A 12,565-nucleotide genomic window follows, 5' to 3' on the forward strand; every position below is an offset into this window, starting at 1 on the left:
AAGGCAACGACTTGAGGACGAGAATATTTGGGGCATGTGTAAGAATATTAAGAGTTTGTTTTAGACATAGTTAATCTAGATGCCTAGAAGACTTCAAGGAGATGGTTGCTTATTGTACCAAGAGATCTTGGCTGGAAATATGAAAAGCCATGGAATTTGGATGTGATCACTGATTGAGAGGATGTAAATGAGAACAGAAGAGTTTTGGGGACTGAACACAGAAAAAACCTATTATTTCCAAAACCAGGAGAATATGTCATGAAAAGGGGAGGAAAAAACCCAGCATGTTTTTCAAGAAGAGGATAGTAAACTAAATTGAACATGACTCAGAGTTCTAGTTATGAGGATTGAAAATCCGTTGGAATTGGCAAAAAGGGAAGTAACTGTAAAACTTAGCTGGTGGCTAGAGAATTTTAAAGCAGCTGATATCTTAATGGGGTAGATTGGAATGAGAATGAAAGTTGGAAGACTACATGTGTAGACGATTATTTCAAGAATTTTTTTCAACCAAGGGAGGAGGAAGGAAGCAATTAACTAAAAGGAGAGGTGACATCAGGGGGACTTTTGTAAAAATATGATAGTAAAAAACATGATTAAATGTTGCTAGAAAATGATCCAGTAAATAATAAGAGAAGTTGAAAATAGAGGAAAGAGAATAATAGATTCACCAAAGCTCTCTGATAGGTATGATACTTTTGACTAGTAATTTACTAGGGGAAATATACTTTCTTTATTATAACAGAGAAAATGATAATATTAATGACGATAGCTAAAATTTATTAAAGGCTTATGGTATGTCAGGCTTCTTACATGGCTTATCTTATTTAATCTTCTCCCCAAAAACTTGTGAAATAAGTTCTGTTAGTACACATACTGGAGAGATGAGAAAACGCGGTTAGACAGGTTAAGTAACTTGCTCAAGTGGCAGAGCTTAGATGGTAATGGAACTCATTCCTGAACCCAGGTTAAGCCAACTTATTCCAGAGCCTAAGTTCTTAAAAGAAGGAGAGAAAAGGAATCCTGTCAATTAACCTACCAAAGAATTATTAAAACCCATTAGCTCTTGCCTATTACCTTAAAGTTTTAAGGCTAGCTTAACTTGAATGAAGGTTACCTCTCACAGTGAAATATCCATGGTTCCCTATACTTGATCCTGCCCTAAAGTGATGGCTGGTTTTCTCTCATCTTTTATTTTTACTCATTTTTGTTTGTTTGTTCATTTACATTTTTTTTTAATCCCTAGACTAACAGGGAGTAGGTCTGGGCTTATACGTGATAGCCTGACTTTTGAGTGGAAAGAGCTACTCAGGGTGTCTGCTTCTTGAGCTGGATTAGACACACAGCAAATGTGTTTCCTGTTCTGGGCTCTAGGCCCTGCTTGCCAGAGCAGCTATGAATACTTATTACAGTCTTCCAGAGGCTATTCGCAGAGTCTCTGAGACTGGTTAGTAATTGGCATGAAGAAAATGCCATTGGCTTACCTCACTCTAGGCTTTTTGTTTATAATGGTAGCCTTAAAAGAATCCTGGCAATGATTCTTTTCTAATAAGCAACTATTCCCTTATATTTGAGACAGTATCAACCAGTGCTTGTCCTATCTTGACCTTTAGTTTTCTTTTTAATCGTTTGCTTGAAGGACCTCATGTGTGTGTGTATGTGTGTGTGTGCGCCTGTGTGTGTGTGTACCCACACGTGTGCATGTAAATAAGATTGTGTTCATGGTTTAAGGGTATTTTTCTGAGATACAAGGCCTGTTATGATAAAATATACCCTTTGGCCATCTTCTAAAGAGAGCCCAAAAAAAACCCCCAAAAAAAGCGGTTGTATCTGGACAGGTAAAGTTATAGCATTGATTTTTTCTTACAGTGTTTCTTAGATAATTTGGTTCTTTTTTTAGTTTCAGGGTGATGACACACAAATAAATGATAATTTTCACCTCAACTGGCTCTTTTTTTGTTTTTTAGAAGAAGAAAGGTTCTCATGTTAAAGTGAATAAAGAGTGAGGCAGGGATCCAAGACAGAGTGGAGAAATGGGAGCTCATACAATTTATCTAGATGTGCTTGACACTTCCTTTTTAATGTTAACCATAAAAAAAAAGAAGAAAAGAAAGAATAAGAGAAAAGAAAAAGAATGTGATTCAAAGTGAATGTGAACAATTGTGTGGCTCGAATGTTTTGGCATGTAGAAGTACTTGGATCACCACTGTCTTTTCAAACTTGATTTTCTGACTTTCGAGTTATTTCTGACTTCATTCATGTGTGAAAGGTAGCCAGGACCTTCCAGAGGTGAGGACATCCTTTTTTTTGAGTTCCCTAGAGGCAACTCCAATTTCTAGATCAGAAGAAAGAATAGGCAAATGAGAGAAGTATTTGAAGCCTATGGAGTAGATGCACCTGTGGGGTTTCTTGAGTCTTAGCTGAAAGGCTTCTGCATGCAAATATACATTAATATGTGTATTCACACATAGCTCTTGAACTTTGCAGTTACATTTCTAGATTTGTTTAATATTGAGGGAAGTGATCTATCAGAGGGCTTTGCTCTCAGAAGCAGTCACAGGGCCCGAGTAACCGGGTGGTCTTGTCCCCTCCTGTGGCAGTTTATTAGTACTGCAGCAACAACTCTGCAAACCAGCATACCAGCAATTAAAGGTGTGATGACTTCATGTCCCCAGGAGAAAGCATTTTCATGTGGGAGTTAAAACCTGATGACATATGAAAGGAGATGGAGGATGTATATAAAACTGGTTGTTTAGAAAATTCAGCTCTGCCACATTAAATGTTTGTAGGTATCCAGGAGCAATGAGTGAAGCATTACAGCAAATGAAATGCTGGCTTTCTTTTCATTTTGAATCAGAGCTTCACATCATTGAAACACACATTTTGCTTATCCATGAAACCCAGGTTTGAATCAATAGCTGCAAGCAGAGACAGTTCTCTCATGTGGCTCTCCCAGGCCGGCTGAGCGACTGATAGTGACATATTTTGAATGATTTAAGAGAAACCAGAGGACTGTTGACCAGCAGTACATCCCAACATCATTAGCTTCCTTCTGATATGTCAGGGCTACTGAAGAATTTTAGTTTTCTCAAAGGTTTCTGATCTTGGAGACAGCACCGGATGAGCTGTTAACAAGCTTCCAGAATATTGGATTTGCCCTGGGTGTAACTGACATTTCCTTCTAAGACTTTAGAGGATCATAAATTACCACAGGCTTTTTGGTCCCAGGGCAGCCACAGCCCTCAGCTGAGGAGAATGGGATCAGTAAATGTGTATTGTGATGGACTAGGCTTTTGTAACTAGCCCCTCAGTTTTGGAAGAAATAAAAGGAAACTTTATGGGCATTAGGTAATAAAGAATTAAAGAATATGCTATATAAAATCAAAATATGATTTATGAAAAAAAGAATATTCCTATAATTTGGGTTCCAGCTACTTCTGGTTAAAAGTGTCTTAAATTTTATAGTGCTTTAATACTGTTTTTGTAAATTTTCACATATCTCCTCTGATCCTTAACATACCATTCCATTTAATCTCTATTTACTTAGTGATAACATTTGATTGAAGTCACAAGTCCTGGGATCCTTGATTAACCTCAGTGTTCAAGGTTATAACTCTTATTTGCTTGTATAAGTAACTGTTGCTATCAATTTAGTGATATTTAAACTTTGATAACATTAGAAAATGTAACATAGTTAGAAAAGAAAGTCAATGTTGCTTCTAAGTAAGTTATTTAAATTTTCAGGGGTGTAGTAGAATAAATGCTGGCTTTAGAGTTTTCCACTTATAGTGTCAAAATGTAGATTTGCCTGCAACAACCTGAATGACCTTGGAGGAAAAATAATTTTAACATTTTCATTCTCAATTTCAATGTCTATACTTTGGGGATAAAAATATTTATCTTCTGGATTATCAGTTATTTAGTCCAGAAATGTTTATTGAGTAGCTAACTACTCTATGCTAGGCATGGTTTTAATGTTGAAATGCAATGTTGAATGAGATAAAAAAAAAAAAATCCCTACCCTCATGGAGCTTGTCTTCTAGTTGGGGAAGACAGACAATAAATAATTGAACAAACCAGTTCTGACAGTCTCAAGTATTATACAGAGTATGCAATGGGATAACGTAGCAAGAATGCCTTGGCTGACAAGGGAAGCATTCCTGGAGACAGGGTGATGAGAGAAGGCACCCATGAGGATGTGACATTGAGGGTGACCTGAATGATAGAATGACACTAGCCCTGTGAGGGATCAGAGCAAAAGCATTTTAGGCAGATGGAGTAGCAAATGCAAAAGCTTTGGTGTAGGAAGGAGTTTACAGTGTTTTAAGAACAGAAAGAAACCTGGTCCTAGAAGAAGGCAGGGGTCAGACCATGCCATGCGATTCAGCCATAGTAAGGATTTGAATGTTCTCTAAGTGCAATCAAAATTATTGGAGATTTTGGCCGGGCGCGGTGGCTCAAGCCTGTAATCCCAGCACTTTGGGAGGCCGAGGCGGGTGGATCACGAGGTCAAGAGATCGAGACCATCCTGGTCGACATGGTGAAACCCCGTCTCTACTAATACAAAAAATTAGCTGGGCATGGTGGCGCGTGTCTGTAATCCCAGCTACTCAGGAGGCTGAGGCAGGAGAATTGCCTGAACCCAGGAGGCGGAGGTTGCGGTGAGCCGAGATCGCGCCATTGCACTCCAGCCTGGGTATCAAGAGCGAAACTCCGTCTCAAAAAAAAAAAAAAAAAAAAATTATTGGAGATTTTAAAGAAGTGTAATGCCATGGTTTGATTTGTATTTTGACATGCTAACTTTGCTGTGTAGAAACTAGGCTAGGATAAATATTAAACATGGTAATAGGAAGAACAGCTGTATATCCTAACACAGGATATTGCTGTATTCTAGATAAGAGATGATGATGGCTGGAACTAGTGAAATAACAAGGGAGATGAAGGTAAATAGTTGGATTTGGGGCATATTTTGAAGTTATAAATGACAAGACTTGCTGATGCAGTGAATGTGAGGGATTCAGGAATGAGAGAAATCTGGGACAGATTGTAGGTTTTGGTTTGATAAGACAAATCAATCAAATGGAGGGAGACTTGGGAAGAAACCAGATGGGGCAAAGAAACCAAGAGTCTCGTTTTAGATATGTTACGTTTAAGTTGGATTTTGAGTCCAAGTTGAGCTATCATATGGGTGTCTATGAATGGGATGTCAAGTAGAATATACAAGCTGGAGCTCCAGCTCTGGGCTGGAGATAGAAATTAGGGAATCATTAACTTTTCTGATGTTTAAAGCCAAGGAGAAAGAATAAATAGAGAACAGGAGAGGGTACAGAATAATTTTGGAGCACCCCAAAATTTAGATGGCATATTGAAAGAAAGAGTCAGCTGAAGAGTTGGAAAGGAAGTAGCTAGCAAATGGAAAAGCACACAAAAATGTTGATATATCTAAGGAGGAGTTAATTGTGTTTATTGCTGCTGAGAAGTAAATAGGAAGATAGAGAAGCAGTCTTCAGATTTGTACAGTGACTCAAAATAAGAGCACTTCTATTGAAGTTATGGGGACAAAAGTCAGACTGGAGTGGATTGTCATTAGAATTACAGTCACCACAAAACAAGCCCCAGATTTTATACCTAAATCATTCTGAGACAGTATATGCTTAATATATGGTAGCTATTACTGAGAAATAATAATTTGGTGGCAGATTTTGTGGCTTGCCAATAGCAGTCATTCTCCTGGCCTCCCTCCTTCATCCCTTGCTTCATTTTCTTGGCAAACTTTTCTCCTTCCTTAAATTTGTATGAGTTTTCCACCCTTCCATATGTTGAGGGATGAGTCTAGTTCACCTTGGTGGTCTTACTCCCCTTACCAGTGATTAGTTTAGGTATTGTTATATGACCCAATCCTGTTCTGTATTAGTCAGGGTTCTCTCAGAGGGACAGAACTAATAGGATATAAGTATATCCTTTATATTCATATATATTCCTCTTTATATATATATAAAAAGGGGAATTTATTAAGTATTAACATACATGATCACAAGGTCCCATAATAGGCCATCTGCAAGCTGAGGAGCAGGGAGCTAGTCCAAGTCCCAAAACTGAAGAACTTGGAGTCCAGTGTTTGAGGGCAGGAAGCATCAAGCATGAGAGAGAGATGTAGTCTGGGAGGCTAGGCCTGTCTCTCTTTTTCACGTTTTTCTGCCTACTTTATATTCACTGGAGGCTTATTAGATTGTGCCCATCAGATTAACAGTGGATCTGCCTTCCCCAGCCCAACTCAAATGCTAATCTCTTTTGGTGACACCCACACAGACACACTCAGGATTAATACTTTGTATCCCTCAATCCAATCAAGTTGACACTCAATATTAACCATCACATGGCCAATGGGATCTGATGGGCAATCTGCTGAGAGCTTCTAGAAAAGATTTCTTTGTTAACAAAAATATATTCATGGAAAGAAATTCTGCTCTCCTTCACCAAATGTTAATACACCTGTGATATTTGAAATCGCTGCAGCCATCTGTATGTGACCAAGAGAGACACTATCATGGACAGGCAGTAGATGGTCAAGTAGAAAAACAAAAAGCTGTGTTTACAGACCTAGATCTCAGTTTAATGGAGGCATTAAGACATACTCTTTAAACCAATGTGCTTTTATGTATGAAACCCCCAGAGCTCTGTATGATGCTGATGTTACAAATTACATAGAGTCAGGCATTATTTTTTAAACTTGACTTACTATTTTACAGATGAGTAAACTGAGACCAAATGAACCTAAGTGCTTTGCCTAGGGACCTGTAACTAGTAGTGGGAGTTCAAACCCAGGTACTCTAGCTACCAGGTTAACACTACATTTTGTAGATCATATTAAAGAGGACATCTGCAATAAACGTGTTTATTTGATATCTGTATTTAAAACAATGCATTGATTTGCATTATTTCCCAATAGTGGCTGCAGATTCGATGCCAAATTTCATTTGTCAACTACTGGTCCTGGATATGCTTATGAAGTGTATTTCAATAATCCTTGGTCAGAGTGTATGTTAAGTGACAATGTTCTTGCCTGGATGTACTAGAATCTAGGCTCACAGACTAACATGGCATCAATAATATTCAAGTTATATACATTGCTAATGCTAAAAGACATATGAAATAAAGATAATAACTACTATTAATTCAGTGTTTAATGTATAATTTGTCATCTATGCAGTGCTTTAACTATGTTGTTTCGCCATATCCTCACTGAATCTTGAACCCTAACAAAATACTATTTTCTGCATGTTACCATTGAGAAAAGTAAGCTATGGGGAGTAAAAGTATTTTGGCCCAAACAACTATGTCTGTCTTATTCCAAAGGCCCTGCTCCTAACTACTGAATGAATGCATTGAACTTTAACTAAATTTTGGCATAAGCCTGGAAGCTACCTAGCACATTCAGATAGCATATTGTGAATAGGTTTGTGCATAGAAAAGAGCCTGGAAATACAAGATGAACAATGGTTTTTACTCTGTGTTGGGAATTAAAGTTAATCTTTATTCTTTTTAGTATCCTGCCATTATAAAAAGAAAAACATTTTTTAGTAATATTAAAAAATAAAAGAAACCTTTTTTTTTTTAAAAAGATATTTGTTAAAAAATCAGGTTTCTTATGGCTGCATAGTAGTCCATGGTGTATATGTACCACATTTTCTTTATCCAGTCTATCATTGATGGGCATTTGGATTGGTTACAAGTCTTTGCTATTGTGAATAGTGCTGCAATAGACATATGTGTACATGTGGCTTTATAGTAGAATGATTTATAATCATTTTAGTATATACCCAGTAATGGGATTGCTGGGTCAAATGATATTTCTGGTTCTAGATCCTTGAGGAATCACCACACTGTCTTCCATAATGGGTGAACTAACACACTCCCACCAACAGTGTAAAAGCATTACTGTTTCTCCACATCCTCTCCAGCATTTGCTGTTCCCTGACTTTTTAATGATCGCCATTCTAACTGGCATCAGATGATATCTCATTGTGGTTTTGATAATGACCAGTGATGATGAGCTTTTTTCATGTTTGCTGGCCGCATAAATGTCTTCTTTTGAGAAGTGTCTCTTCATATACTTTGCCCACTTTTTGATGAGGTTGTTTGATTTTTCTTGTAAATTCATTTAAGTCATTGTAGATTCTGGATATTAGCCCTTTGTCAGATGAATAGATTACAAATTTTTCTCCCATTCTGTAGGTTGCCTGTTCAGCCTGATAAAAGTTTCCTTTGCTGTGCAGAAGCTCTTTAGTTTAATTAGATCCTATTTGTCAATTTTGGCTTTTGTGCAATTGCTTTTGGTATTTTAGTCATGAAGTCCTTGCCCATGAGACTATGTCCTGAATGGTATTGCCTAGATTTTCTTCTGTGGTTTTTGTGGTTTTAGGTCTTAGGTTTAAGTCTTTAATTCATCTTGAGTTAATTTTTGTGTAAGGTGTAAGGAAAGGGTCAAGTTTCAGTTTTCTGCACATGGCTAGACAGTTTTTCCAACATCATTTGTTAAATAGGGAATCCTTTCCCCATTGCTTGTTTTATTTTTCAGGTTTGTCATAGATTAGATGGTTGTAGATGTGTAGTGTTATTTCTGAGGCCTCTGTTCTGTTCCATTGGTCTACATATCTGTTTTGGTACCAGTATCCTGCTGTTTTGGTTACTGTAGCTTTGTAGTATATATAGTATAGTTTGAAGTCAGGTAGTGTGATTCCTCCAGCTGTGTTCTTTTTGTTTAGGATTGTCTTCACTATATGAGTTCTTTTTTGGTTCTACATGAAATTTAAGGTAGTTTTTTCTAATTCTGTGAGAAAAGTCATCGGTAGCTTGATGGGAATAGCATTGAATCTATAAATGTCCTTTGCAGGTACATGGATGAAGTTGGAAACCATCACCCTCAGCAAACTAACACAGGAACAGAAAACTAAACACTGCATGTTCTCACTCATAAGTGGGAGTTAAACAATGAGAACACATAAACACACAGAGGGGAACATCACACACTGGGACCTTTCAGGGGGTTGGGAGCAAGAAGAGGGATAGCATTAGGAGAAATACCTAATGTAGATGACAAGTTGATGGGTGTAGCAAACAACCATGGGACATATATACCTATGTAACACACCTGAACGTTCTGCATATGTATCCCAGAACTTAAAGTATATATATCAGGTTTCTTTGAATCCACAGAACCAGTGACCAAGTGCTGGATGAATTTATCAAGGAAACATAGGACCACTTTGCCACCAAACACTTGGCCAACTGGCCAATTGACTTTTCTCTTTTGTCTTCCAGTATAGCTCCCCTTGTAGTTCTAGGTGTCTAGGCGAGGAAACGTTCACTTCCAGTCTTTTGGCTCACTAAACCCATGCAAGTTTGCTTTCTGTGAATCTTGAGTGTCATCTTTCCATCTCTGTGGGCAAGACTGAATAAATAGGTTTTTCATGCCTTTGCCTCTCAGCTCTGAAAAAAGTTCTAAAGACAAACAGAATTCAGTTGCCCAACTATTTATTTTGTATTGGATTGATTGGTACATTAAAGAAGCAAAAGCAGTATTTTCCTTTTTTATCATCTGTAGATAAAACAGGCATGTGTGTTGGGTTGTTCAGTCCCTTTTCTGTTGACTCTACCTAATACAGATTCAACCACAGAACATTGGATGATTACTTAGTAAATAACCTCAATCACTTCTCAAATTTCTACTTCATCAATGTTTATATAGCAAACAGAACCTTGATAAGACCCAGGTTGATTGCAAAATGATTTTCTGTGTATGTTGCCAACGTTTTTTTCTCTGACAGCCTAGCTGTATTTTGCAGATTTGTACGCCTTTCAGAGTTTGCATTCTCCTCTGTCATATAATTTTTTAAAAGATATTTACAGAATGCTGTAGTAATATTTTGAAAACACAGGTGGTTAGGTTGAAATTAATATACTTCTGCAAAAGATTGTAGAGAAAAATGTGTAACTCAATAAGTATTTCAGCCAGAAAATGACAACCCTTCTTGTGATAAGAGTTGAAACTGTCAAATGCAAGTGATTAATTGTATTATGGGAAGATATTAACATTTTATGATGTGTCCTGAAATCCGAATTATAAAGTGGATATTCAATCAATGACACTGCCCTTTATTGCCATCTGTACTTCAGATTTTCTCTGCTTTATTAAATCTGTAAGCACATACATTTAAAAAAAAGTTAACTTGAAGGCCCACTAACACATTGCCTACTTTTCCTTATTACTGTGTTGTCAATTTTGATCATAATACTGCTTGTTTTCTTCCTGCCTTAGGCTATGCAGTATTCCACTGTACAGAATATAACATTAAAAAATGAGCCAATGTATTTAACTATTAATACATTTTAGGCATTTAGGTTTTCACATTTTTCCTGTTGTAATATTGTGTAATATTTGATTCATAATAGCTAGCATTTATAGAGCACTATGTGCCAGGCACATTTTTAACGACTTTACATTTATTAATCATATGAATCCTTCCAGTAGGCCTTCAAGATAGGTACAATTATAATATTTATTTTATAGTTGCAGAAACTGAGGCACAGAAAAACTAGCTACTTTGCCTAAGACCACACACTTGGCAATTCGTAGAGCTTGGATCCAACTGAAGCAGTCTGATTCCAAGGTCTTCAGGGCCATCATAGAATTTTTATCTCCTTTTCTAAAATTTTCATAAGGATAGATTTCTAGATGTGTAATGAATGGATTAAGGGAATGAAGTTATTGAGGATCTTAGTTTATAGAAAAAACTGTGCCAATGTATATTCTCACATCACTATATTTATAGGGATATTTAGATTACTACATTTTAATCAACAACAAGTTATAAGCAAAAATCTCTGGTTAATTTGTTAGGTGACATTTAGCATTTTATGTTGCTTTATTTGCATTTCTTCTGAGCCATAGTGTTTTAGACTGCTGCATGGCTTCTAGTTTACCTTTATTTGAGTCCCAGAGATATCTAATTAAAGGATGATTGTGGGAATTAAATGAATCCACATATGAAAGTCACCTAGAACAGGCCTATATATAATGCTAAAAGGTGAACTGAGGCACATTATAATAGTAAAGACAGTGATTCATAAATCAAGCAGCTCCAAACCAGAAGTAGATTGGGACTCTGCCAAAGGGAACAAGGGGAACAGTTTATAGGGTGAATGTGAAGCAAGGCAGAGAAAGTATTGGATTGGTTAAAGTGGAGCAGTAGCCTTATTTGGGTTGTTTCAGTAGAAAGTCTCTAGTTAGAGGTTAATTGGCAGTTTCTGACTGGTTAAGACGATTTATGCTGAGTTGAATTTTTGTGACTGACTAATGGTTGGCAGCCCCTCAGTAGCTTCAAAATAGGGGCTGGTCAACTGAAACACCAAAGTGAGATTAGAAAGTTGGGACTTCCAGTCCTACACCCTAACCCTCAGGGAGAGAAAAGGGGCTAAAGGCTTTCACCAATGACCAATGATTTAATCAATTGTGACTCCATAATGAAACTTTCACAAAAACATTTAAAGAAATGTGTTCTTAGAGCTTCTGGATAGCTGAATACATGGAGGGTCCAGGAGGGTGGTGTGCCAGGAGAGCACATGGCAGCTTTGTGCCCCTTTCCCTTCAGTTGTGCTCTGCATCTCTTCATCTCTATCATTAGTGATGTCCTTTACAGTAAACTGGCAAAAATGTTTCCTGAGTTATGTGAGCTTCTCTAGCAAGTTAGTCAATCCTAAGGAGAGGGTCATGGCAATTCCAATTTTTAGCCAGTAGCACAGGTAAAACAACCTGAGACTTGCAATTAGCATTGGAAGAGATGGGTGGGGGGCATTCTTGTGGGATTGAGCCCTCTCCCTGTGGAATCTGACACTATCTCCAGGCAGATTGTGTCAAAATTGAATTGGAGGACATCCAGCTTGTGTCTGCTGCAGAACTGATTGCTTGCTTGCTTGGTGTGTATTGAATGCCCCCCTCCCCCCACCACATGTTTGGTCACAGAAATCCTCTGTGTTGATTGTTGTTGACTAAGTGAGAGAATACAAAAACAGTTTGAGTGTGTTTTTTCTGTTTGCTTACATAGGAACCCAGGGTGCTGGAGTCTCCTCAGTCTAAATGGCCTCCCAATTAATTATCTTAACAATTGTAAGCACTAGATAGATGCTGGTTATGTTATTATTTATTTGTTAATAAAGATAAGCATTGCTTTTTTTTGTGGGTTTTGACCACATATTCTTTTGTAACTACAGTTGACCCTCCTTATTTGTGGGTTTTGCATCCACTGATTCAACCAACTGGATAAAAAATATTTTTAAAAACCTAATTAAAATAATAATATACCAACAAAATAATACAATTAAAAATACAGTAAAAGAATTATTTACATAGCATTTACATTATACAGGTTGAGTATCTCTTATCTGGAGTGTTTGGGACCAGAAGTGCTTCAAATTTCAGATTTTGGAATATTTATATATGCATAGAGACATCTTGGGGATGAAACCCACGTCCAAACACAAAATTTATTTATATTTTATATGTTTATGT

Source organism: Aotus nancymaae, unplaced genomic scaffold, assembly GCF_030222135.1.
Source record: "Aotus nancymaae isolate 86718 unplaced genomic scaffold, 86718_ANA_hifiasm-v0.15.2.pri h1tg000006l, whole genome shotgun sequence".
NCBI classification, from domain to species: Eukaryota; Metazoa; Chordata; class Mammalia; order Primates; family Aotidae; genus Aotus; species Aotus nancymaae.